Below are 25,080 nucleotides of genomic sequence, written 5' to 3' on the forward strand. Positions count from 1 at the left end.
GCTGGGATGTCATAGCTTCTCACTTCTGTTAACATTTTTAAAAAATATTTTATTTATTTATTTAACAGAGAGAGAGAGACAGAGAGACCACAATGAGGCAGAGAGGCAGGCAGAGAGAGGAGGAAGCAGGCTCCCTGCTGAGCAGAGAGCCTGATGTGGGGCTCGATCCCAGGACCCTGATATCATGACTTGAGCTGAAGGCAGAGGTTTAACCCACTGAGCGACCCAGGTACCCCTTCTGTTAACATTCTTACACCAAAAGCAAACACCGTCCATCACCCTGGGAGTGAAGCAGTGTGGTCTGCCAATCAGCAGCATCGGTATCACCTGGGAGCTTGTTAGAAACTGGAATCCTCAGACTTCACCCCGCAACCACTTGATCTGAAATTCTGCTCTCAGTTCTCTAGTGTGACATTGGTCTTCTGTCAGTTTCTAGACTGTGCCAAGCTCTCTTCTGTCCCAGGGCCTTTGCATATGCTGTTCCTTCAGACTAGAATGATGTTCCTTGGCTTTCCCCATGGCTGACCCTTAATATCTATCAGGCTTCAGCTTAAATGTCACCTCTTCGGAGAGGCTGTTCCTTACCACCCCTCCTTTCCCCATCCCTTATTACTCCATGTCTCTACACGTTACATACTTCTTCGCTATTACCAATCCCAATCTACAGTCACCTTGTGCCTGAGTCTTCTTATTTGCTGCTTATTGTCTTCCCTCGCAGTATGGAAGCTGCAAGTGGGCAGGGATAGGGTCTCTGTGCTCAATGTCTGGCACAGGTTGAGTTCTCCATAAATATTCATAGAAACATTGATTGTGTCATGTAATAAATAGAGAATTGTTTTCACACTGCTGGGCACATGGTGAAAATTTCATTATAAAAATACTATTACAATACTTGTAGAACAAAATGGGCTTCCATGCAGACCTGGGCTTCTTGTGATTGCGGACGGTGGCCTTTGCAAACAGTTATCTAAGCAAAGCAGAAGACTTTCCACTGCTCAGCCAGCCCCTGGCTGTCCCTCCGGCCCAGTCATGTATATGGGGCCACACTGAACGTGCTATCTCATTAAAATCTGGAAATGAGGTTGTCCTATTGCTGTCACCTAGCCCAAGCCATCAAGCACTCCAAATTGGTTTTTGCCATTTTATATAGCACAACATACATTGGTTAACTTTTCAAACAGTAAACACCACCTGCAAAGTGCCTTTAATATTTAATATAACTCTAAATTGTTTTGAAAATAAATCCAGCCATGTGGAAAAGCAGCAGAAGGGACAGGAAGCCAAGCCAGGCACCTGCTCTGTGTAGGGAAGAGCTGGTAAAGCCAACACTAGCCACAGGCCCAGTGAACTCTTTGGGCCAAACCAGCGTTTAGCCGCCTGACCAGCCACACTGGCTGTCACGGGGAGCAGGGTGTGTCTAGCGGACCACAGGTCCCATTTCCTCACCACATACTGTGTTGTTGCCTTTGAGTTTCTCTCTGCCCCTTCTCACGTAGGGGTCTAGGGCCTCAGAAAAGTTACTTACCTCTTTTTGTCTTACTCACCTCATATGTAAAATTTGGGTGCTAATAATATCTACCTTGCTGCATTGCTATAGTCGTGAATGGGGGAGTCTAAGTACAGAGGTTAGAGCAGAGTGCATGGCACAAAAACACAGGACAACTAATGAATGTTTGCTCTGGGTTTGCTCCTGGGCCTGATGGGCATCATACAACCCATTTTCTTTACTCCCATTCCAGCTGCACCCCCTTCTCTGTGCCTGGTGTGTTCCCTGCTCCCTCCTACCACTGGGCCTTTGTACCTGCTGTGTCTTCTGCTGAGAGCACCTTTCCTTCCTTTGTTGCCTGGATAACTCTTGTTTATCTTGCCAACTGTCAGCTCAGTCAACCAAAATGTCGAACTTTGGGGGAAAGGCAAGCTCGCTTCTCTTGGGGCACAGGTGCTAAGTGAATCTCTAGGCTGGAAAGGGGGTAGTTCTTGGGTTGGTCTACATGAGGTTTTCTGCCCGCTTGTCACTAGGGCCAGAAGACCAGGATCAGCAGCCACATCAAAAGCCCTGTACTGGGTCTGAGGGCAGTGCCCCAGAAGAAGGGAGCTGCTGTTCTTGGCAGACAAAACTGTTGTCACCATCCATCACAAGGAGATATGTGTCCCCCCCTGGGGACCACATGAGGAGAAGTTAGGCAACTTTTACATTGGTCAAGGCTAGAAGAATAAGGGCTGATTACTTCAAAGACATTTCAGAGAAAAGAATGAATGAGAGAGAGGGAGAGAGAAGAATTCTGGAGCTTCTGATTTGGGTAAGAGAGTATATGGTTGTACCTGGAGAGGGCAGGACCACATCCATGTCTTACCATTGACCTTAGGTGATATATCCAAACAAGAAAGCAATGATGTGGGGGTCTGAGCCAGTGGTACCCCGCTCAGACAGGAGGATTGCTGTGGGAGTAAACAGGGAGCCCAGAATGACTCATCTTGTACCATTTAAGCAGATAGATAAATGAATGCTGGTAGTGACTCTGTTAATTAGTAAAGGGGAATGGATGCCACCTTAGTCAATGCTTGGCCCTTCTGGCCAAAGTCAAGCTAAGACTCATTATGTCTTCCTGCTTGCTTCTTGAACTTGCTGAGAACAGTGAGGACTCCCGTGTAAGGATATCTGATCATCAGTGCCCTGGGTTCTTGACTCTCCCAGTGACCGTACTCCTTTGTATGAGAAGGTTGGGTCCCTTACTGAGCACTTTGCTACCAGCCACTGAGTTCTCCAAATGGCATACGGATCCAGATGGACCCGTGGATGGGAAGATTTTCTCGGCTCTGCTCATCAGTGGGCCAACAGGCATTTCCAAAAAGCACACCCAGAGAAGACTTCTTGGCTTTCCTTCTCAGACATGACCTTCTCACCTCAGTACACGGCATCACCATCCACCACGTCCTCAAGCCAAAGGCCTGGAACTTGCCTGCTATCTTCCCCTTTCCCCTATCTGATCTACTAATAAATCCTGTTGGCTCTCCCTCCAGAACATACCTCAGTGTCTCCCCAGCCAGAATAATCCCCATCACCCCCACTTCTTTCTATTCCAAGGGTTTGCCTACTTTTTCTGTAAAGGGTCAGGTAGTAAATATTTTGAACCCTAAGGGCCAGGTGATGATCTCTGTTAAAATAACTCAACATGAAAAAAAAAAAAAAAAAACCCACACACAAAAAACAACTCAGCATACTTTTAGTGCAAAAGCAGCCATAGGCTATAGTAAATCACAGGCATGACTGCTTCCTAGCAAAACTTTATTTACAAAAACAGGGGCCCAGAGGCCATGGTTTGCCAACAGCTGTTCAGCTCCAAGTCACCACTGTGTCCGGACCAATACCAAGCCTCCAAACTGGTCTCCCTGCCTCCACTCCTGCAGTCTCTCCCATGCATGATCCTCATGGCAGCCAAAGCAGCCTTTAAAACGTAGTCAGATGGTGTTTCTCTCAGGCTTAAAATCTTCCAGAAGCTCCCCACTGCCCTTTAGTGACAATCCAAAGTCTTTCCCGATTTTCTCTGCCCTCCACAGTGACCCCCCCTCCTGCCCCCACCCGCAATCACCGTGACACTCTTTCACTAATTCCCTCTCTGCTCTGCTTCCTTCTGTCTTCCACTGGAACATTCCTCCCCTAATCTTCTCCTTGCTCAGCTCCTGACTCAAAGACCTCCCTCCTCCCCAAAGAGAGCCCCTCTGACGCTTCCCTAGTGCTGCCCACCCCTTCCTCATTACCCCGTGTGAAATGGCCCTGTGTGTGGATCTGTTAACCATTCCTCATCCCACTCCAGCGCATAAGCTTCGTGAAAGCAGGGACCTGGTCTCCACACCAATAGCAGCTCACAGCAATATAGGAAGTTCTCAAATACTTGCTCGTTGAATCTGGAGAGGTTCCTGTGTTATATTTCCAGGCAATGTCTGTTCCACTGTCTTTCCACCTTTAATTTCTCCACCTTTGACTCAGCCCTTCTTATGCCAGCCCAGGAAAGGTTTGCTTATAACTTATTCAGTGAATGCAATAAAGCCAGAAAAAAACCATGCTCGCCAGAGTCTCTGTGCTTGTCCAGGGACCCCTGTGCAAACTTGCGTTTCATCCCAAGGCCACGTCTGGGGAAGGGCTGCTCCTCTGACAGCTAGACTCCACACAGGGGCCCGTTTACCAACCGTGGTCATGCCCTGGAAGGGCAGTGGGGATGCTCGGTCCTCTGCAGGCTCTGCTTCAGGAATCTGCCTTCTGTTCTGGTGCTCCCTGATATGTGCTACAAGCTTCCTCAAGCTGCATTTCCTTGTTTCTGGAGGGCTCTCTCTCAGGCGTTCCATATCTCTTCCTGTCCCCTGCTACCTACTCTTTTGCTTTACTGACACTGGGGGGAAGGGACTGCTAGCTGCTGCCACAAATCCTTTCTTCCCTTTTCCTTGGTCATGGAGCCCCAATTTTATTGGAAGTGGCGATGAACCCAGCAAAAAGACTCCATGTGTCTCCTTTGCAGTTAGGCGTGGCCATGTGGCTACGTCTGGCTAATGGCATAGACGCAGAAGCTCTGATGGACTTTCTGGGAAGGGTGGTCAGACGGTGCTGACTCAGCTGTGTCTCAGTCCGCTCAGGCTGCCATAACAAATATTGTAGACTGGGGCGGGGGGTGCAAATAACAGTCATTTTCTCACAGTTCTGGAGGCTGGGAGTCTAAGGTCAAGGCCAGCCGATTTGGTTCTCTGGTGATGACTCTTCCTGGTTTGCTGCTGGCTGCCTTCCTAATGTAAGGAGAGAGAAAAGACATCTTTTTCTTCTTCTTCTCATAAGACCACCAATGCTATCAGATTACGACACCACCTCTTTGAGCCCATTTAACTTTAATTACTTCCTAAAAACCTTATATCCACATATAGTCACAATGGAAATGAGGACTTTGACATATAAACTTGAAGGGGGAGACTCAGTTCAGTCCATAGCAGCTAGATATGACATCATTTAGCTTTCCCCTTCCGTCCTTCCTTCCTTTCTTCCTTTGTTTCTTCCTTCCTCCTTCCACTTAGAATGCAGATATGATGGCTGGAGCTTCAGCAGCTACCTTCTGCCATGTGGTGACACTGAGAGTAAGTGCCAGGTGTGGAGGGTCTGGGTTGACTTTGTGGAGCTGCCATCTCATCACTGGAATGATTTTTGCCTTGTGATCGATCCCCAGTTTTAAACTGCAGCTGTACATTGGAATGACCTGGGGAGATTTGAAAGATCTTAGTGCTAAGGAGTCACACCCAGAAATGCTGATGTAGTTGGCCTTTTAGGGTGTAGCCTAGGCATCCTGATTTTCTTCAACCTTTTCTGGCAATTCTGATGTGTTAAGGTTGAGAACACTGTGTTAAAGAATAAACCCTTGCATAAGAGAATAAACTATATTTTAAACTATGGTATTTTAGTTTTGTTATATGAGACTAACACAACTCCTAACAATCAAAAATCTAATTTTGGGAGATGAATCACTTCCATCTTCTGAGATTTTCCGGGCAAGAACAAGCCAGAGCCAGCAGGAGCCCTGGTCACAGCCTACCACGTTCCAGGACATGGACTGGTGAATCTCAATTCAAGCTGAATGGTGACAGAGCTGTGACATATTAACTACTCTTTTTTGTCCCTCCACCCACATGAATAAAACAGTGTGTATAACTAAAAATAAACTTCAGGGTTAAAATAAGCACTCGAATTAAAAATAGTCCGACATGGCATTTTTGTCAATACTTTTTTTTTTTTCCCTGAAAGTGAAAATCCATTGGTGAGGATCATCAGAGGCCTCTGAACTCTTCCTCTCTGCAACCCAAATGCCTCTCTGTGTCCCTATGCCAAGTGAGAAGAGATGAAGAGTAGGAGCTCTGCCAGCTGGTGAGAGAGCTGGTTTAAAATAAGCAGGTACCCGTGTTCGAATCCCAGCCCTACCGCTCAGAAGCTGAGCTCTCCAAGGCAGGTGGTTTAACCTCTCTGTGCTTTAGATGCCTTCTATGGAAATGGGGTTACAGGTATACCCAGGACCCGGGAGAGTGGTGAGGACGACAGCACAGCATGCAAAAAAAGTCCGCAGCATTGTGTGTGACATGCAGTCACTGTTCAGGGAGTGTCAGCCGCCTCTCTTAGGGATGGTCAGCTGTCCTTCCAGTGGCTAGGGACGCTCTTACCCCTCATTTCTGAGAATCGCAGTGGACACGGGGCTGCCTTTATGAATAGGGTGCTAAATGAGCAAACACGTGTCTGGAAATGAAGGTAATTCATCCCTGGGGAGATACCATCTCCCAGGTTCAGGGGTTAATGGGCTCGGAGGATCCCGAACAAACGGGGCCCGAGATAAATTGGCGGAGCCCTATTGTTCGTCAGACAGCTGTTCAGCTGTGGCCCATTTATTAGCACGGCTGCCCGAGAAACAAATTAAAAGGCAAGTCCCCTCAAAGATAACAGAAATCGAGCGCCAGGGGCTGAACGCCCGGCGAGCTGGAGCCAAGCACAGAGAGCCCTGCTTCTTCGTCCGCGCCTGCCCGGCGCGTTGGGCCCAGGAGGGGCCTGGACGGCTGCCAGCCGCTGCCGGCGCGGGCTCCCCTCGGTCCGCAGGGGAGCTGCCAAGAACGGAGCCCGCGGAAAAGCACTTGCAGATGAGAGGGGAGCACATGGCAGGCCCAGCTCTCTGCAGTCATAAAATGCAACATGGAGGAAGACAAGAGGAAACAAACCGTTCTCTCTGGGCCGGTCCATCTGGAAGTGTGTGGCTGGGAGCGGTATTAAATGTGTCCAACGCAGCAACGTCTGGGAGTAATTGGATGTTTTCATCCTCCTGGAGCATGTGGAGGGGCTCCTTACACAAACACAGGCCTGGAGAAGCCACAACAGACACCCTGTCCACCCCACCCCCCGTTGCTGGCATGTGGGTTCTGTTCTGCATGGCCTGGAGACTGATCCAGCCCATTTTCTAGGGAAGGACAGTGAGTGCTGAGGTCTTAAGAGTGTAGAAGCTTTGGAGTGGGAGTCTCAGAGAGAGACAGGAGTCCTCATAGACTCATGAGAGATGAGGCCAGATGGAGTGCAGGCCTCTGTGGGGGGCTGGCTTCTTAAAGTTGGGCCCTGGACTGTTTTTAATCCTAGGGTGCTGGCTAATCATCTGGATTCCTGTGCCCTACTCCAGACCCCCAAGATTCAACCCTTCGGGAGCAAGAGCAGGAATCCTGCCTTTTAATACATCTTCTTGGGACATTCCTCTGCATGCTAAAGGAGTCTTTCCCCAGCGAGTGTGCGCATCAGAATCACCCACAGAGCTGGTTAAACACAGACAGGGGAGCCCCACCTGAGCAAGCATTCCTGATTCAGTAGGTCCAAAGGGGCCTGCAGGCTTGCATTTCCAGCAAGTTCCCCTTGATGCTGCCGCTGGTCTGGGGACCACACTTGGAGCAGCACAGTGCTGAAAATTGCAAACCACCGGACCACAGGCTTTTTGCCTTCAGGCTGAACAGAGTCTCATTTGTCAACAATGAGCACTACAGCTCTCTATCTTTAGGTATCAGAAACTTGAGGGCCCAAGTTTCACTCCTTAGCCCCCAGAGGTGACTGAAAATGTCCCTTGAGTTAATAATTATCCCAGGAGGACTTCATGCTGCGGCTTCCTTTGCCGAAACAGAGGGCCTACCTAGACCGTGGTTCTCAGCTGAGTGAGGGTTTAAAGGCACTCCAGCGCCTGGCAAGAACACTAAACCAATACATTTTAGACTCTCTGGGGGTAGGACTCAGACATCATTGGTTTTTTGGTGGGTTGCTTTTTATTTATTTATTTATTTATTTATTTGACACAGAGAGAGAGAGATCACAAGTAGGCAGAGAGAAAGGGGGAAGCAGGCTCCCCGCCGAGCAGAGAGCCTGATGCAGGGATCAATCCCAGGACCCCAAGATCATGACCTGAGCTGAAGGCATAGGCTTAACCCATTGAGCCACCCAGGTGCCCCATCATTGGGTTTTTTTTTTAATGGTGGCCGGGAGTCCAATGTGCAGCCAGGGCAGAAAACCATGTGCAAATGTTATTACCCATGACTCCTGTTAAAACCACCCAGGGAGTGATGGAAGACCCCACCACTGACCCCCACCCATCACCAAAATTCTGATGTCCTGATTTGGGGTGGGCACTGGCATTGAAACCAAGCCTGCATGTGATTCCCAGTGCAACCGGAGGGCAGGGGTGCACCCCTTCTGGCCTAGTGGAAAGAGGGTTGGGAGCCACAGCTCTGGGGAAGGCTAATGGGGCGGGACAAGCCAGGGATTGGACCACATTCCTTGGGGTCCCCACACGCAATGACGTGGGCAAAGCAAATCACAACAGCATAAAGCCGTTTTGTGAAGTGTGATCGAAACAAATTTCTTGCCCTTATATCAGAAACAAATGCAAGCTCTTACCATCCTCCCTGGTCAGGGCAGGCATTTGCGGGTGGGATGGGGAGGACAGGACAGGAACTTCCTCTGCAGCTTCAAGCTGCCCTCCCCTGGGATGCACAGAGAGGGGTGTGTCCCTGCCAGACATCAAATCCAGGGATCTGGATTTCTACTGCTTCTTGGGGGGACCAAGGAGGAAGTTCTGCTCAAATTACTACCTCCCCTGTGTTCTCTTTTGTTAAAATGCTCCTTCCCTGGGTGCCATTTCAGCCTTCTGAACCTGGGGGTACGGCACTGAAACCCACATTTTATTTATTTATTTTTTAAAAGATATTTATTTATTTATTTATTTATTTGACAGAGAGAGATCACAAGTAGGCAGAGAGGCAGGCAGAGAAAGAGAGGAGGAAGCAGGCTCCCTGCTGAGCAGAGAGCCCGATGTGGGACTCCATCCCAGGACCCTGAGATCATGACCTGAGCCGAAGGCAACGGCTTAACCCACTGAGCCACCCAGGCGCCCTGAAACCCACATTTTAAACAGACATTCTGGATGATTCTTATGTGTATTATAATCACAGAACCGCTTGGGTGAGGGTTCTAGCTCTCTAAGAATAGGGGAATTTCAGAGAGGTAGGACAGAGAACACAGAAGGGGTAGTTCTTTGCCATTTTGGGGCTACCTGAGGTCTCTGCTGGGCCCAGGACCTCTCAGAAAAGAACATTTTCCCCAAAGATAAGAGCCTGACCTTTTAACACAGTTTACATCTGGGTCCAATAAATGGAGCTGACTTTACCCATGGAAGCCTGGGTGTCATAGTCAGCTGTCTTTGTTTTGATGTGTTTTTAAGGCCTCTCTAATATAATGAGCTAGATTTCTGGCAGAGAAATGGATATCTCTTCTCTCTGGAGAATTCTAAATCTCCTCACTAGAGATTTACGCTGCCCTTCCCAACAATGACGAGTATTTAGTGGCCGAGCTTTGGCCAGTGGTCCTAGCCTGCCGTGTCTGCCCATGACAAGTGTTCCTTTGTGATCTGCTCACTCTGGGGTTACCAAGGATTTCGAATGGAGGGGGGAGGGGAGGGAAGTATTTGACATCCACTATGACATTGGAATTCACAAACCAACAGAAGGCCCTGAAGTTCTGTGACCCACAGCCATTTGCTATTTTGATGAGGCACAAATTTGCATAGTGTGTGTCTTGGGGCTTCTGAAGGTGAGTAGCTAGAGCAGGGGCAGAGATGACCACTAGCATCTTAGCTTTGTGGGATTCACAACGTGGTGCAACTTTTGTTTTCTGGTGGATATGGGCCATATGGTTGGAGAGAAAATTTCAGAGAATAGAAATAATTATCAGGTTTTGGTCAGAGAATGGTACAAGGTTCTCATGACTCTTTGAAAGACATATGATTGGGACAAAGCCAGGCATCTGTGTGATATCCCCAGTGCTCTGAATCCAGGATTCCTGGAGGTCTCAGAATTAGCCCTCCCAAATATCTGTGGTCTTCCGTGTGCTCGGTCATATGGGGAAGGAATAGTAAACGGGCACCCAGATTTGAGTCCTTGTTATGTGCCAGGAAAAATGCTAAGAGCTTAGCACATATCATCTCATTTAATCCTCATGCAGCTCTAGAAATGCATACTTTTGGGGCCATCATTTCCTAGATGAGGTACAGAGAGGTTATCCAGTTCTGACAAGGCCTCACAGCTAGACAGTGGCAGAGCTTAGCTTTGAACAGACAGACTCTCTCTAGCCCCGTCTTAGCAAAGAATCCTGCTGAGTCATTGAGAGGGAACCCTGCCATCCTTGATGTCTGATTGCTCTTAGTATCTGGCTAATGTAGTCTGTCTTTGATGTGTCTTGGACCTGCCATTCACAAGAAACCTGCGAGGTCAGTTTACCTTCCTACTCTTGATATCCCCTCTTATTAATTTTCCATCCACCAACCTTCTCTCTCTGCCTATAAATCCCTACTGGTTCAGTCATCTTCCACGCTGAGCCTGATCTCTCTCCCCTATAGCACTTGTCTTGAATAAAGTCTTTCTCACTATCTTAATAAGTGTCCAATAATTTTTTAACAGAATATAGGCAGTTGGACTCTGGTACCTGCATTCTTAATCTTTACACTGTCCCAGCAGACCAGTGGTATTAGAGAGAACTATCTAGCCAGCCACATTTAACACTGGAAATTTTCTGGTGCCACATTAAAAAACGAAGAAGAAACGGGTGGAATTATTTTTTAAAATATTTTTCTTCCTGAAGATACCTGAAATACTTCAACATAGTATGGGACTATTTTACATTTCTCTTTTTCTCGTCTTTTTGAGTCTTCAAAACCCAGTGTGTATTTTGCACGCAGCCCAGCTCACTCTGGACGAGCACGCTTCCAGAGCTCAGCCATCACAGGTGTGAGTGGTTATAGAACTGGGCAGCGCGGTGCCAGACCAGCCCCCAGCAGAAGACTTGAGTCCGAGGATTTGTCTGCACCAGTGCCGGCAACAGGCAGAGTGCTGAGGGAGAAGGAGAGAAGAATGAAGGGGCAAGGAAGCTAGCTGAGCAAAGGCACTGCTGATACCCGCTGACCATAGGAAGTTAGGGATGGAAATTTAAAAAAAAAAAAAAAAAAAAGGACCCAAATTTAGGAAGTGAGAACGAGGTGGTGAACAGCCTGGAGGCACTGTCCCCAAGGCTGGGACAGAGAAGGCCTTGGGTGGTTGGGAAGGGCAAGTTGGTGATCCATGAGAACAGTGTGTCTTCCCTAGTAATGTGCACTCCTCTCACCCGGGATCCTGTTCAAATGCGGATTCTGACTTGGTTGGTCTGGGAGGAAGCCCAAGAATCTGCTTTTCTAAGGAATGCTAAGCTATGGTGACGCAGCTGGTGTGGGGACCACACTTTGAGTAGCAAGGCTAGAACACATGTTCAGGCTTTGAATGGTCTACCAGCAACATGGAAAAGGGATGAAGCCGAAACGTTCTTAAGCCACGGAGAGCTTTTGGCCTGAGTTCCTTCTCAGCTGTGGCAGTAATTACAGCTTCCGCCTGTTGATTACCTTCTCTGCTCTGTGCCTCGTACCAGTCAGTGGTCGGCAAACTAGGGGCGCCCGGCCAGATCTGGTCACTTCCTGTTTTGGTGAATCAAGTATTCTTGGAATGCAGGCACACCCATAGATGTTTACATATTGTCACAGCTGCCTTCATGGTACAATGGCAGGGCTGACTAGTGGCAACAGAGACCATATGGTACGCAGAGCCTAAAATATTCACCATCTGGGCCTTTCTAGAAACATTTTGCCATCTCTTCATATATTGTCTCTTCACTTCTCATCACACTGCCCAGTGGATTAAGTACTATTATTGTCCCTTTTTACAGATGAACAAACAAAGCCTTGGAGTCACCAAGGCATTCGCCCCACACCTCACAGCTAGGTAGAGAAGCAGAGCTGGTCCTCATGCCCAGGCTGGCCTGTGCCAAAGAGGACCAGGCCCAGGCTCTCCACTCCGCTAGTGTCGTGGGAATAGGAGTGGCTTCTGCAGAATAAAAATGTCTGTGTGGAGCAGCAGAAGTCAGCAGGAACATGTCACTGTTTGGGGGAATGGCCACAGACCCATGGAGTCCTTGACCACCACCTCTGTGCACATGCACGCTGGGTGCTTTCTGTTCTAGCTCTTCTCCTCCCCCAAACTCCCTCCTTGCCCACCTCTGCCTTTGCCCGCAGCAGTGATGGCTCCCACCTCAAACTGGCATCTCTCTCCTTGCTATGGGATGGCATTTGTTAGTGAATACCTCAACTTTGTGTCCCTCGGTGGGACACACAAGAGGCCCGGCCTGCATCCTTCTTGAAGGTGTGGATGGTGATGACCTGCTCCCTCTTGGCTTTCTCCCTTCTGATCCCCCACATCACCGACCTAGTCCCCAATTTGTCCATCTGGGGGTTAGCTCCCAAAGAAACTAACTGCACCCACCTCCCATGTCATGCCCTACTCTTAAGGAAACCCAGACTAAGACACAGAGCTGGTCAGTTAGATGCCACGATAACCGGGAAAGTCCTTGCGGACCCACAGTTTACAGGTGAGGAGACTGGGAGCTCAGGGGGACGGTAGCTCATTTCACTTTCAGGGGTTCCAAGCCAGACTGTCTAACTCATTCCTTGATGAGTCACACCACCTGCTCTTTGTTGATGATGATGGCCATGATGAGGACGGCTGAATGCTTGCTGTGAACTTGAGGAATCAGTGGCCCAGGGCAGTTAGGCAACTTGTCCAAGCTTTGGCCACATGTGAATAGATTTGACCCAAGGAAGCTTGAAGTAGCTGGGGTGGAGACACATACACACACACACACACACACACACACACACACAAACACACACACAGATGAGGCTGCTTTGGGCGTGGTGTTGGCATCTCAGCCCTGCCCACTGGGTGGGATGAACATCTTCTTCAGTGACTGCTCCTGGGACAGGTTGCCATGGTTACCACTGGGTAACCCTCTGAATCATGGAGGTCGGTGATGGTAACTGCAGCCACATCACCACTTCTGTGTGACATTCCCCTGACTCCCCAATTCCTAGTGCAACGGAAGCTGGCGAGTGGGCAGGGAGCGGCCTGGTTGCCATGGGAACCAAGGGGAGCCGCTCTCATGATCTCATCTCTAGACACCAGTGAACTTCACCACAGTGCCTGGGAGTCGCTGTTCTTTCCCCTACCCCTCTTTAATCTTTTTCCTCCCTGGACATAGGCAGGAGCCTGCCTGCCAGCTGTGGGTGCTGCTCCTACTCGCGCCCTGTGGCTCTCAGCGCTCAACATCCCATCTTGCCTGTCTCTCCCTTCCTCCTCCTCTTCCTTCCGTCCTCGCGGAAACACAGTCATACAAAGGCGACAACCCTGTAGCTGTGTTAGGAGACAGGCTTGCCTGGGTCCCGGATGCCCCCTCTCAAGGCTGGGAGCATTTGGGTGATGACACTGGCTACTGTGAGGATTAAAAGTAAGGACAATAGCAGGACAGTTAAAAGCCTGATCTTTGAGTTAGACAGACCTACCTTTGAATCCTGGCTCTACAGCTGTGTGCGACTGTGGATCAATTCATTTTCTGAGCTTTTGCTTCCCCTTCTGCACCCAGAGGATAGCAGGCATAGCCACCTGGATTTGTTGTGCTGATGGTTCTAAAGCACAGAGTGCAGTACCTGCTTGTCTTAGTTCCTGTGCCCCTGCCTGCCTGTGTCCCCATAAGGCTTTGAGTCTGCTAAGGGCAGTGACTTTCTTGTTCTAAGCCAAGCACAGTGACTCAAGACTCTGCCCTTCATTGGGAGGGAGCAGCTTGCCTTCCAGCTGGATGCAGATAAGGGAGAGAAGACACCTCTCTTTCCTCCCTTGACTCGCTGTGCCTGTCACCCCAATCGGATAGGATAGTGTACCAGCCGGGGAGCGGGTGGGCAGTAGCTCCAGAGGGAGATTAAGAGTTTGGAGCTGATGGGGACATGAAACTTCTCCAAGCCTGTGGTGGCAGCCCCCATCACTATCAGGCACAGGGCAAGGGTGATAGAGGTTGAGGATAGGAAAATGGGGAAGAGCTGTAAAATTCCTTTCCTCAAACTGTGTTGATTCTTCCCTCCCTCCTTCCCACCAGCCCTGAAGATACTCTAATAGCACAGGGCAGAATAAGAGGACAAGGGTCTCTCCAAAACCCACGATGGGCTTTGGGATGTCTTTAGAGTCTCCAGGGATTTGGAGAAAATTTGGCAAGGATGTGCATTTTGTCATTCACGTAATTCTCATCAGCAGGGTTCTTCGGCTCTGTTTCCTGGGGCGGTGTGTTATGGCCACGCTCCCAAGAGCTGGTTGTCACATTTTCAGGGATTTTGAGAGCTGGTTGTGAAACACAAATGTTAACTATTAAATGACAGAAACTTACAATGAAATAAGTATATTGCAAACAATGGTAATACTTCCTAATGAGTATACGTCTTGTTACTGTTGTGTGGCTCTGGGAGCTGGGTCCGACTGTTCCATCTGTAGTGATACGTAGGGGTGTGTGGCTGAACAACTCCCAGCTCAGTCTCAGTGATGTCACAAGGGTAGCTGGCTGCTGGCTATAGTGGCGGTATTCTTAGCAAATGCTACAAGCCAGCCCTCCCCACACCCCCAAACCTTTAATAACTAGTGCGTCACAGTGCCTGCAGCTCCCACGACCGAATTATCTGAGGTTGTTTGTTACAAATGCAGATCCTGGAGCTCCTCTCCAGACCCCCTGAATCTCTGGGTTGGGGAGTCCCAGACTCTGTTTTTAGAGAGTCCCACAGAGGACTCATGAACACCTTGTAAACCCCAAAATCTTGGAGGGGAATTAGGGTGGGAAGGAGATGTATAGGGAAAGTGAACATGAGAGGAAAGAAAGCAGTCTCAGGAGAGTTTGTCCCAGAATCAGCCATAGGGTAATTGAAATGTGAGTGCAGACTGAATTCCAGTGTCTCCCACATTTTCTCTTCCTTATTGTATCGAGAGAGATGTCTACTGAGCGTTCACTGTGGTTCAGACAGTGCTAACCACCTCCATGTATGTTTTATCTCTGCCTCCCCTTAATGGAAAAGGCATTTTTAAAGATGATTTATTTATTTATTTGACAGAGAGAGAGAGAGCTCACAAGTAGGTAGAGAAGCAGGCAGAGAGAGAGGAGGAGGCAGGCTCCCTGCTGAGCAGAGAGCCCGACACGGGGCTCAAACCCAGGACCCTGAGATCATGACCTGAGCCGAAGGCAGAAGCTTAACCCACTGAGCCACCCAGGTGCCCCAGAAAAATCATTTATTGTACTCATTTTACAGATGAGCAAACTGAGACTCAGGCTCAAGAGCCTTGCCCAGGGTCCAGCCTAGTAAGAGCTGGAGACAAAATGCGCACAATAGGAATGACATCAGAGCTGGCCATTTTATTTCAAACTCAGTGGCCACCATATAGAAGGGCCTTTGTAAGTGTCAATGGATAGACTTACCTAGAAGTCACCCCCTGGCCAGGACAGCCTTTCCTCTGGAGTGGGTTTGATGATGCAGGGTAATTTCTAGAATGCCATTAACTATCTCACGTGAGGAAGGAGAAATGCACCACCTCCTGAGATGGGTACAGTCAAGGCGGTATATGGCCACACAAGGGTCAGGTGTGGGAGACACACCCCACGTTATGTGTCATGAGGCAGAGGGCTCTTCACTGGGTCTTCCTCTTCTGTTCCTTGGCTGGGCCCAAGAGCCACACACTGGTGAGGATGAAGACAGAGATGGCAGTGAGCACGGGGCTCCCAATCTGGTCTGGCAGATTCAAATGACCACGCAAAAAATTAAAAACACAGTGGGAGTCCAACGAGAAGCCAAGTCATTACCTGTGGTACCAAGTTCAGTGTGTAAGCACATTAAGTTCGGGAGCTAACAGACGAGTCTTGAGGGGCCCAGGACGCTCAACGTGGAGCAATGAGAGATGGAGACAGGGAGTCTGGTTGATATCACGTGTGAGAGGTGAGTCAGGAGTGCTCTGGAAGTCAGGGAAAGATGTGGTTTACAAGAGCAGAAAGAAGCTTGAAAGGGCAGTGCTGGGAAGGCCAATGGGGTGCCCTGCAGTTTGGCACACACTCTACAGTGAATCCAGGCGGGGCTAGGAGGCCGTGGTGGGTCGGGATCACCTTGGAGGGCCTGGAGCCCAGGCTGACCGACTTCCCCCAAGGCTTCAGAGGATTTCAGGATAGTACTCAGTTGAGGCTGAAAGAGAAACCCTTTCCTGCTCTCTTCTCCCACCCTGCACACCCCTAAGAGTGCTATTTCCCCCAAACTGTGATCTGTAGAATTCTGGAAAAAAACAGAGCCTCATAGATAGATTCAGGAACTGCTCTATATCATATCCTTCCTCCTAGAGATGATAATGATCCCATTAAAGGTTCTGAGAAGTTCTGCAACCAAGAGACATTTTTAGCTCTGTGGATCTTGTGGGTAGCTGACCCTGGCAGGCTCCACCCAGATCCCTCAGAGCACTGGTTCTTGTGTGCGCCCCCCACCCGCACCATTTTATCATGCTGTCACTTCTAATGGCACCCCTGGCTCTTCTTCAGAGAACTCCCCTCTGGCTGTAAGACCTAATGATGCCTTGGAATTTACCCCCCCACCCCTCCCCAGCCAGCCCTTAACCAATAACCAATATGTTGTCCTGGTTGGGGCAGCTCTGAGGCTAATTTAGAGCCCAAAGCTCCCCTGAGGGGGTGACCCAAAGCTGCCCCTGCAGGATTTGGCTTTACAAGTCATGGCTCTCTCCACTCAGGGCTGGCCTTGGGGGACCTGGACCTACACGACCTCATTTCTCCCGCATCAGGACTGTTTGTTCCTGAAACATCCATCAGTGTGATTCGGATTGCCTGTTCTTCTATGGGTTGTGCTTTGATAAACCCCGCCCTGAAGAACAGCCTCCCTACCACGGAACTGATTTTCTGGAGAGGGAGAGCCCTGATTTGATGAGAAAAGACGGCCTCCACTGGGGCTGGTCTGCTCAGTCCCTTCTTTCCGAAGCCGCCTTTTGCTATCCTCAAACGCGGCAGGGTTTCTGCAAGGGCTCTGAAAAGAGATTTCCTGTTGCAGCATCCAGCCTGGTCAGGGTTTCAGGAGCATAACCTGGGAAATTGAGCAGATCGGGCCACGCGAACTGCTGCAGTGTGCGTTTATCTTTCAAGAATGGGTCCCCATAAATTCCAGCTTTCTCACCATCTTGAATCCACGTCTGCCTCTGTGGCATGAGATTTGCCTGGGTAAGAAGTCAGGTGCCTGCCTAGGCCAGACAGGTCATGGAAGGAGAGTCAGTCATGGTGAGGTGACTGCGAGAGACAGTGACAGAGGTGACTGGGAGGGACAGAATGGGGAGTGTGCATCTCATTTGAGGGGGCCGCTGCCAGGGTCTCCAAGCCAGTTGTTGCCGTGTAGGAATGGGACTTGCCGTCCAGGAATTTTTTGAGAAGCCAACCAATCCAGATATTCCTTGAAATCCCTTCACTTCCCAATATTAGCAAATAGTTCCAATGTTCTGAAACATTGTGGGTACCAAGCAGTACAGCTCTGCAGACCAGGTATGACCTTGGTCTTAATTATCTGAGGAAGAGCAAAGGTAGATGGGAGAGAGACAAAGCCGTGGCCTAAGAGGTCACTGAGGGTTTGTCCTCCTCACACGTGCTGTCCAGTCACTTTGCAAATGCTGGTCCCTCTGCCTGAAACACTTGTCCTCTAACTCTTTGCTTGGCTGATTCCTTCCCATCCTAAGACCTCTGCTTCCTCCTGACCCTGAGATGGCCTCGTCCTCCTGTGAGAGCAACCATTGCCTCCCAGCTTCCCCTTTCATAAGACTCATCCCATGTATAACCACCCATTCAAAGTCTGTCTTCTGCACCATTCCGCAGGCTTCATGGAGGCCACAGCTGTGTCTGCCTTGTTCTCTGTTACATTCCTGGCACTGGACATAAGCCTGACACACCATAGGTGCTCAGAAGTTTTCTTGTCAATGAATGAAAGAGTAGAGTATCCAAGAAGTTTCCCTAAGGGGTAAGGAAGATCCCACACTCAGTACCAAGGATTTTGCCCTGCTCTTGAAAACCACTCTACCCGGGTATTGGTGGTAGCCACTCACTGCAATTATTCTTGTTTTCCCACTTTGAGACCCTTCTTTTCCCTCTCAGGCAAGGCTGAGCAGAGCTACAGCTTTGAGCTGTGCATGTTGAGCTTTGTGAATAGAATTCCCTTGAGTGAAGGGTGACAGACTGCAGCCTTGAGCCAAATCTACTCACTGTTCATTTTGGTAAATAAACTTTTATTGAAACATAGCTATACTCATTCATTTATATATTGTTTGTGGCAGCTTTTGTGCTACAACCACAGAGCTGTGTATCTGAGACAGACTCCATGTAGTTTTCAAAGCCTGCAATATTCACTATTACAGTAAAAATGTGTAGACCTCTGCCTTCAAGTGGTGCAGTGCCCAACATGTACAGCCTTACATGGCTGCTGCAGTTAAGCACACCTCCACCCAGATTTGAGAGCCACTCGCTACTGAGACCAGGCATTTCTCTGCAGACCTTGTGAGGAGTCCTGTTTTGGCAGAATCCTCACTACCATCAGCACCCTTTCTCCATTGCCGTCCATGCATAGAAAAGAAGAGAGAGGGAGGTGGTATTTGAGAGCCACAGGGGTATATGGAAGAGCAACCACCTTTCCCTTCTCTCCCTCCACTTCTTAGAAGATGGAAAGTAGACAAATCAGAGACTGGTGATGGCCCTTTTGGCTCAAAGTTGTCAAGCCCCAGGCCAGGGGCTCCTGAGTGTGGAGAAGGGGCAGGAGGCAGCTGGAAGAAATGGGATAGCCTGCAGGCCCATCTTCTGGCTTACCAAGGATAAGTCAGTCTTCCATGGTACCGTGGACCAAGCGTTTGCTTCACTTCCCCCTCTCCAGTTCATAGGTTGAAATCTCAACCCCCAAGGTGATGGTCTTGGGAGGTAAGGCCCTTGGGAGGTGATTAGGCTATGAAGGTGGAACTCTCATGCATGTGATTTATGTTCTTATAACCAAATCTTCCAGCACCTTGATCTTGGAATTCCCAGCATCCAAACAATGTGAGAAATAAATTTTTGTCGTGAATAAGCCCCTTGGTCTATGGTGCTTTGTTACAGCAGCCCGCATAGAGTAAAACACATGGGTCAGTGGTTCTCTGTGAGAGGGTGGCTGGCTGGTCCCACCAGGACAGTTGCCTCTGGGTGCAGGGATCTAAGTAACAAGAAGCTATGAGACAGACGGCCCCAAAACAGAACCTGGGGGTGGGGGCAGGAGGATGTCGAACCTGAGCCAGCTCTCCTGCTTCGAGGGTCTAAATGGCAGGGAAGTCCCCACTGGGCTTTCCAGAGGACCAAGGATTGCTGCACCAGCTATCTAATGCTATCAACAACCAAGCCACCCATCCTGGAGGAGGTGAACAAAACAACAGGACTTATTTTATGGAGAATATGTGGCTTGGGCATTTCTCAGCAAGAACAGCTTGTCTCGGATCTCCTCATCCTCAGCGAGTGGGGCATCCCAGGTGGAAGCTGGAATCACCAGAGGGCTTATTTCTTGGCAGGAGTGGTGGTGGGCACCAGCTGCTGGCTGGGACCTGCCCTGGGGCGGCCAGCTTGTCCAGCTCCCCAGGGCCTCCTGGGCAGCCGCAGGCTTTCCTCATGGTATGGTGGCTGGTCCCAGGGCGAGTGCCCCGGAGACAGGACTGGATGGAATTTGGATCACATTCTCGGCCCTAGCCCAGAAGTTCCATGGCATAATTTCTGCAGGATTCTGTTCCTTAGAAGTAAGTCATGAAGGCTGGCCCATAAGGAGAGCACTTCTAGAGACTTTATATGCACATTTTAAAACCTCCACCGAACACTTCACTAAGAATGATTTCTTCGGAATCGCGCTATAGAGAGCCCAGAAACATCGAAGCAGGAGGAGGCTGCAACCTCAGCTTAGGCTGCAGAAGGAAAAAGAAGCCTGTTTTCTTCCTCTCACTCCATCGTGGGGGCAGTGGGGGGTGGGGGTCGCTGGTATGGAAAGCGGGAGCAAGCTCTGTGGTCAGAGCAGACTCCCAGACACTGCTCTCAGTCCATCCTGGGGAAGAGTCCATGTCTTTCAATCACATGTTAGAGTCAAGCTTTCCGATGAATAGGGCTATGCCTTAAGATCCAAAGAGAAACAGCTTTAATGATCACTGGGTTTAGCAAAGTTAGGGAATGAGATGAAAAGTCCATTAAGGAATCCTTTATCGCTTGGGGCAGCACGGAAGGAATCGGGGTTTGGGGGGCACAGGTGTCCACAGGGCAGTGTGGGGTGGCAGCAACTACAAAAGTAAAAATAGTCCGTATTTCCTGCCCAGCGTCAACAGGCTGAGACTCTGTTCCTAATGGTTTCCTTTGAAAAGCCTTGCTCAGTAGTCTGGCCCTCTGAAGTTTGCTTTTCAGGCCCCATATTTGGGGGGGGGGGAATTGGATAAATTGATCTCTAGGGGCCCTCCCAGGACTAACACTCCCTGATTCTCTTGCTAACAGGGGCTGGGTGCTGACAGTTTCGTTAGGAAATGGTGACTAAGAATGTATTTATTTCGTTAAAACATCTCTCAGTACGGGAATCGTATGAGTAGCCGGAGGAATTAGCTTTGTTCTCTGATTTCACTGAAAGAGAAGTAGTTACATGGGGTCTTTCCTAGGGTCTCTGTCTCTCTCTGGCCTCTCTGGAGATGGTGGTCTCACACATCCCTGAGTGATTTGACAAGAGTCTTGAACAAACTTCTAGTAGTGGAGCCAAAATTCAGAGCCAGACTTCTTGACGACTGGGAGTTAGTTTTATAAGCCCTGGTCCTTAGAGCTTTGCAACTGGAAGTTTGGTCAGGGAACCATGAGCATCACCTGAAAGTTGTTAGAGATACTGGCTCCCAGGCTCTGTCCCAGAACTCACCCCCCACCCATCAGAATCTACATTTTAACAAGTTGAGGGGGAGATTCAAATCTACACAAAAGTAGAAGTGCTGTTTTAAGCATCCCAATCCTAGGCTTGCTATTATTCTTGCTTTGTCTCTTTTAAGATATCTGGAAGAAGGAGGTTCTCAGAGGAGCATTTCTTCCAATTTTGACCCCTGGAGTCCGCAGTCACCCCCTGTCTAGCTGGCTCTTTGGTGATGGCTGGACATCCTAGGGACAGCTCGCTGTAAATTACTAGCTAACAGGCATCATAACACACTAACAATGCTTGAATTTAAAATGCTCTTCTTTACCGTGGATCTGGAGAATGCTAGGCAGAAATACTTGGGTAAATGGTTTCTATTCAAATGACCGTGTTCTGAAAAACCAGTTTGTTTGTTTTTTTCTAAGATTTTATTTATTTACTTGACAGAGATCACAAGTAGGCAGAGAGAGAGGGAGAAGCAGGCTCCCTGCTGAGCAGAGAGCCTGATTCGGGGCTCCATCCCAGGACTCTGGGATCATGACCTGAGCCAAAGGCAGAGGCTTTAACCCACTGAGCCACCCAGGTGCCGCCCCTCCCTTTTTTTTTTTTTTTTTTTCAAATCCAGTCTGACCCTGGAGCTACTATAGCAAGGTGTCCTAAACCCCCAGAGCCACTTCCAGAGTCATTTCCAACTGTGTACTTCGCTGGCTCTTTACTTAATGTCGAAGGGATTGTCCTGTTGCGAATCTCAGAAACATTTCTGTTACAAGGTGACTTGCCTGCAGCTATTTGTATAAAAAGCTAAATGAGCAATGGAAAGGTGCAACAAAAATCCTCTCTGCACTAGAAATACCACGCCATTGTGTTGGGCTGTTGTGCATACTTCTCTTTTACCATTTCCCCCTTAGACCATGAGCATAAAAACCAACAGGGAGAGGTTTATAATTTTACACACCCACCGCTCTCTACACTTAGGAGAATAAAGTGGTCTTGTCTGGCCTGATGAAGTACTTCAAGCATTTCCATTTTCCTTTCCAGGCCTTTACATTTTGAACAAATTTTGGCTTCATCAAATGACAATAGTCTACAGGTGGATTTAGTCCATTTTTAGGCCTCACGTGATATCTTACTAAAAGCCTATTGAGGTTCTTGGGTACAAGCTAAGCCCACCGTAGAAGCAAGGTTTCCCAGTGCCCATGAACTATAGACACTAGGTGAACAGTGATAACAGTCGGCATTGGCTACGCTTGCTTGTGATTTTTAATCTTTGTAAGTATGGGTTTCCTTGAACGCAGAGCCCTCAGTCAAGAGTTTGGGTGCAGGGGATTGACTTGAGAGGGGATCCCAGCAAGCAGGCGTGAGGGTAGGGAATGCGGAGGGTAACCTGGAAGAGACCAGGCCAATTTAAGGGTCTTCTCAAATTTACTGCAACTTGCAGTAACCAAATTGCGGGGTGGCGGGGGGCGCTCTGAGAATCGTAGAGAACACCTGACAGAAAGGCGCCTGCTGTTCAGGGAGCCTGGAGCACGCATTTGCTGCTCTCCATCCTGGCTAGTAGAATGTCACGCTGGGGGGCATTGCCTCCTCCACTGTCTCAGCCTCTACTTTAGCCCTTCAGCATAGAAGCCATGGAGCCTCATACAGAACAACATCGGGCTTTGCTCAGGGGCAATGTAGGCCTTTCCCGTGACCATGAGGTCAGACAGAATGGCTCTGAGCCTCCTGCCCCATCTCCCACTGAGTTGACTCTTCCTCCCTCTGCGGGAGAGCTGAGTAGTGTGCCCTGCTTTGGTGTTGGGACTCAAGGATCCTAGCTTTGGCTCTCTGACCCGAGAGCCTCTTCTCAGAACATGCTGCACAGTGGTGCAGAGGACCACAAGGAGACCAACAGTCCAGACAGGACTGTCCCAGGGGTAGCCCCACAAGCGGCACCTCCGGGAACTGCGCCCCCCCCAACCCCACCCCTCCCCGAATCCCAGGCTGGCAAAGAGAGTGCTGGAGGTCCCTGGTGTGTTTCTCTACATCTGCAGCTCCTGGCTTCCTCGCTGGGCTCCCTCCCGAGCAACAGCTCGCGCCTGGCTTCCAGACGGTCTCTCTCATCTCTTGCTCCACTTCTGCATTCCGGTGAGGCTGTTTCCAAGTAAAACCCAGATAAATTTGGATTTCATATGGTGGTTTCTCCTGAGTGAACCTTTTGTGGAAAAAGTGGGAGACCAGAAAGTTTTGGATTTTTTGTGTTTTTTTGTTATTGTTGTTGTTTTTCTTTTTAAATGAGTCCTGTTTATTTTAATGGTTGTGGGGAGGGTGTGAGGACTGTAAATGAAATTTGATTTATCTGCTAAGTGTCCGTTATGGTTCACCATTTCATTAGGGGTTTTTTTAATTATTATTATTTTAATGAAAAAAGTGTGTGAGTGTGTGTGTGCATGTGAGTGTGTGTGTGCATGTGAGTGTGTGTGTGTGCCTGTAGGCACACATCATAAGTCTACGTATATAGTTTCCTAGGGCTGGTGTGTCAAAGTAACATAGACAAGGTGGCTTATATGATAGATATGTATTGTCTCAGGGTTCTGGGGACTGGAATTTCGAGATCACGGTGTTGTCAGGGTTGGCTGTAAGGGAGAGGCTGGTGCAGGCCTCTCTCCTTCGCTTATAGTTGTCTCTCTTCCCTCTGTGTCTCCACGGCATGTTTCCTTATGGAAATTTCCATGTCCATACTTCTCCCTTTAAAAAGGACAATGGTGGGCGCCTGGGTGGCTCAGTTGGTTGAGCGACTGCCTTCGGCTCAGGTCATGATCCTGGAGTCCTGGGATCGAGGTCCGCATCGGGCTCCCTGCTTGGCAGGAAGTCTGCTGCTCCCTCTGACCCTCCCCCTTCTCCTACTCTCTCTCTCTCAAATAAATAAATAAAATCCTTAAAAAAATAATAAAAGTAAATAAAAAGGACAATGTCATATTGGATTAGGGCCCACCTTAATGACCTCGTTTTGACTTGACGGTGTCTGGAGAGAACCTCACAGTCTGAGATACGGGGGCTGGGACTTCAACATGTAACTATAGGGGGACACAGTTCAGTCCATAACACCACCATCCAGAATAACTAAGAGGGTCTCAGCTAACTGAGATCCTGTCCTTATTTCCTTCCCCTCTTCTCCCCCGATCCCCCTTTGTGGATCCCACTGACCCAGCTCTGCCTCCTGTGGGAATACCTCAGACAGAGAATCCTGAGGTGGGACGTTCCTCTGTTCACTGACTCACACTTCCAGCAAACATTCACTGAGCACCGGCTGGTGCTTGACTTGAGGGGGGCTAGATGCTGGAGGACAGAGATGGGCAAGGCTCAAGCCCTGTCCTCACGAAGCTCACACAGGGTAGTGGGAAGATTCTAGTCCTTAGAACCTAGTGACTTTTGATTCTATTAAAGTGATTATTAGTAATAGCTAACTGTATAAACAGATAAAGGAAAATACCAAGTGGTAGGTCCTACCCCAGGCTGCGGGGGTCTGTGGTGGTGTAATTTAGGTCTGTTTGGCATGTTTCTTTGGGTATCCCCTCCTCATGCTGTGGGTCCCACAGAAGCTGATCTAAAGAGCCCTGCATCCTCAGGCCGATGTTTGGCCCATGACCTCAGGCAGCCAATGACTGAAAAGTTTATCTTCTTTGGGCAAAATACTGGGTTCATTGATGGGCAGGGGAACAATGGGGCCAAGGGTACCTCCCTGGGAGCGCCATCTGCATGATGAGAGAGTCTTGTTTTCCACCTGGTTTGCTAAACTGGGATTACATGTAGATGGCAGTCATGGTCCCACACTGCATACAAGAGGACATCAGAGAAAGGACAGAACTAAGAGATGGAGACAAAGGAGAAGGAGAGAGGAAACTGATGGAAGTTGATGGTATTGTCCGAGACCCTGGATCCAGCCATGCTTGAAGCTAGACCTGCTCCTGAACATCCCCTGCTTGAGTCTGGATATAGGTATAGAGAACCTGCCTTATTTGAGCAGAACTGAAGGCTTCCTGCCTAAATAGTGGGTATGAACAAAGTCATTAGGAACCCAGAGGCTGGTCCCACTGATCCTGACAAGGGGAATCAACTTAGTTTTTTTGAAGGGTATGGCTTGTGGGCCCTCTTCAAGGATTAGTCCATTCTCACACAGAAGAGGAGCCCAGGAGCATTAGAAGGAGTGGTG

The sequence above is a fragment of the Mustela putorius genome, unplaced genomic scaffold (genome assembly GCF_011764305.1).
Source record: "Mustela putorius furo isolate JIRA1106 unplaced genomic scaffold, ASM1176430v1.1 tig00000095_pilon_pilon_pilon, whole genome shotgun sequence".
Classification (NCBI taxonomy): Eukaryota; Metazoa; Chordata; class Mammalia; order Carnivora; family Mustelidae; genus Mustela; species Mustela putorius.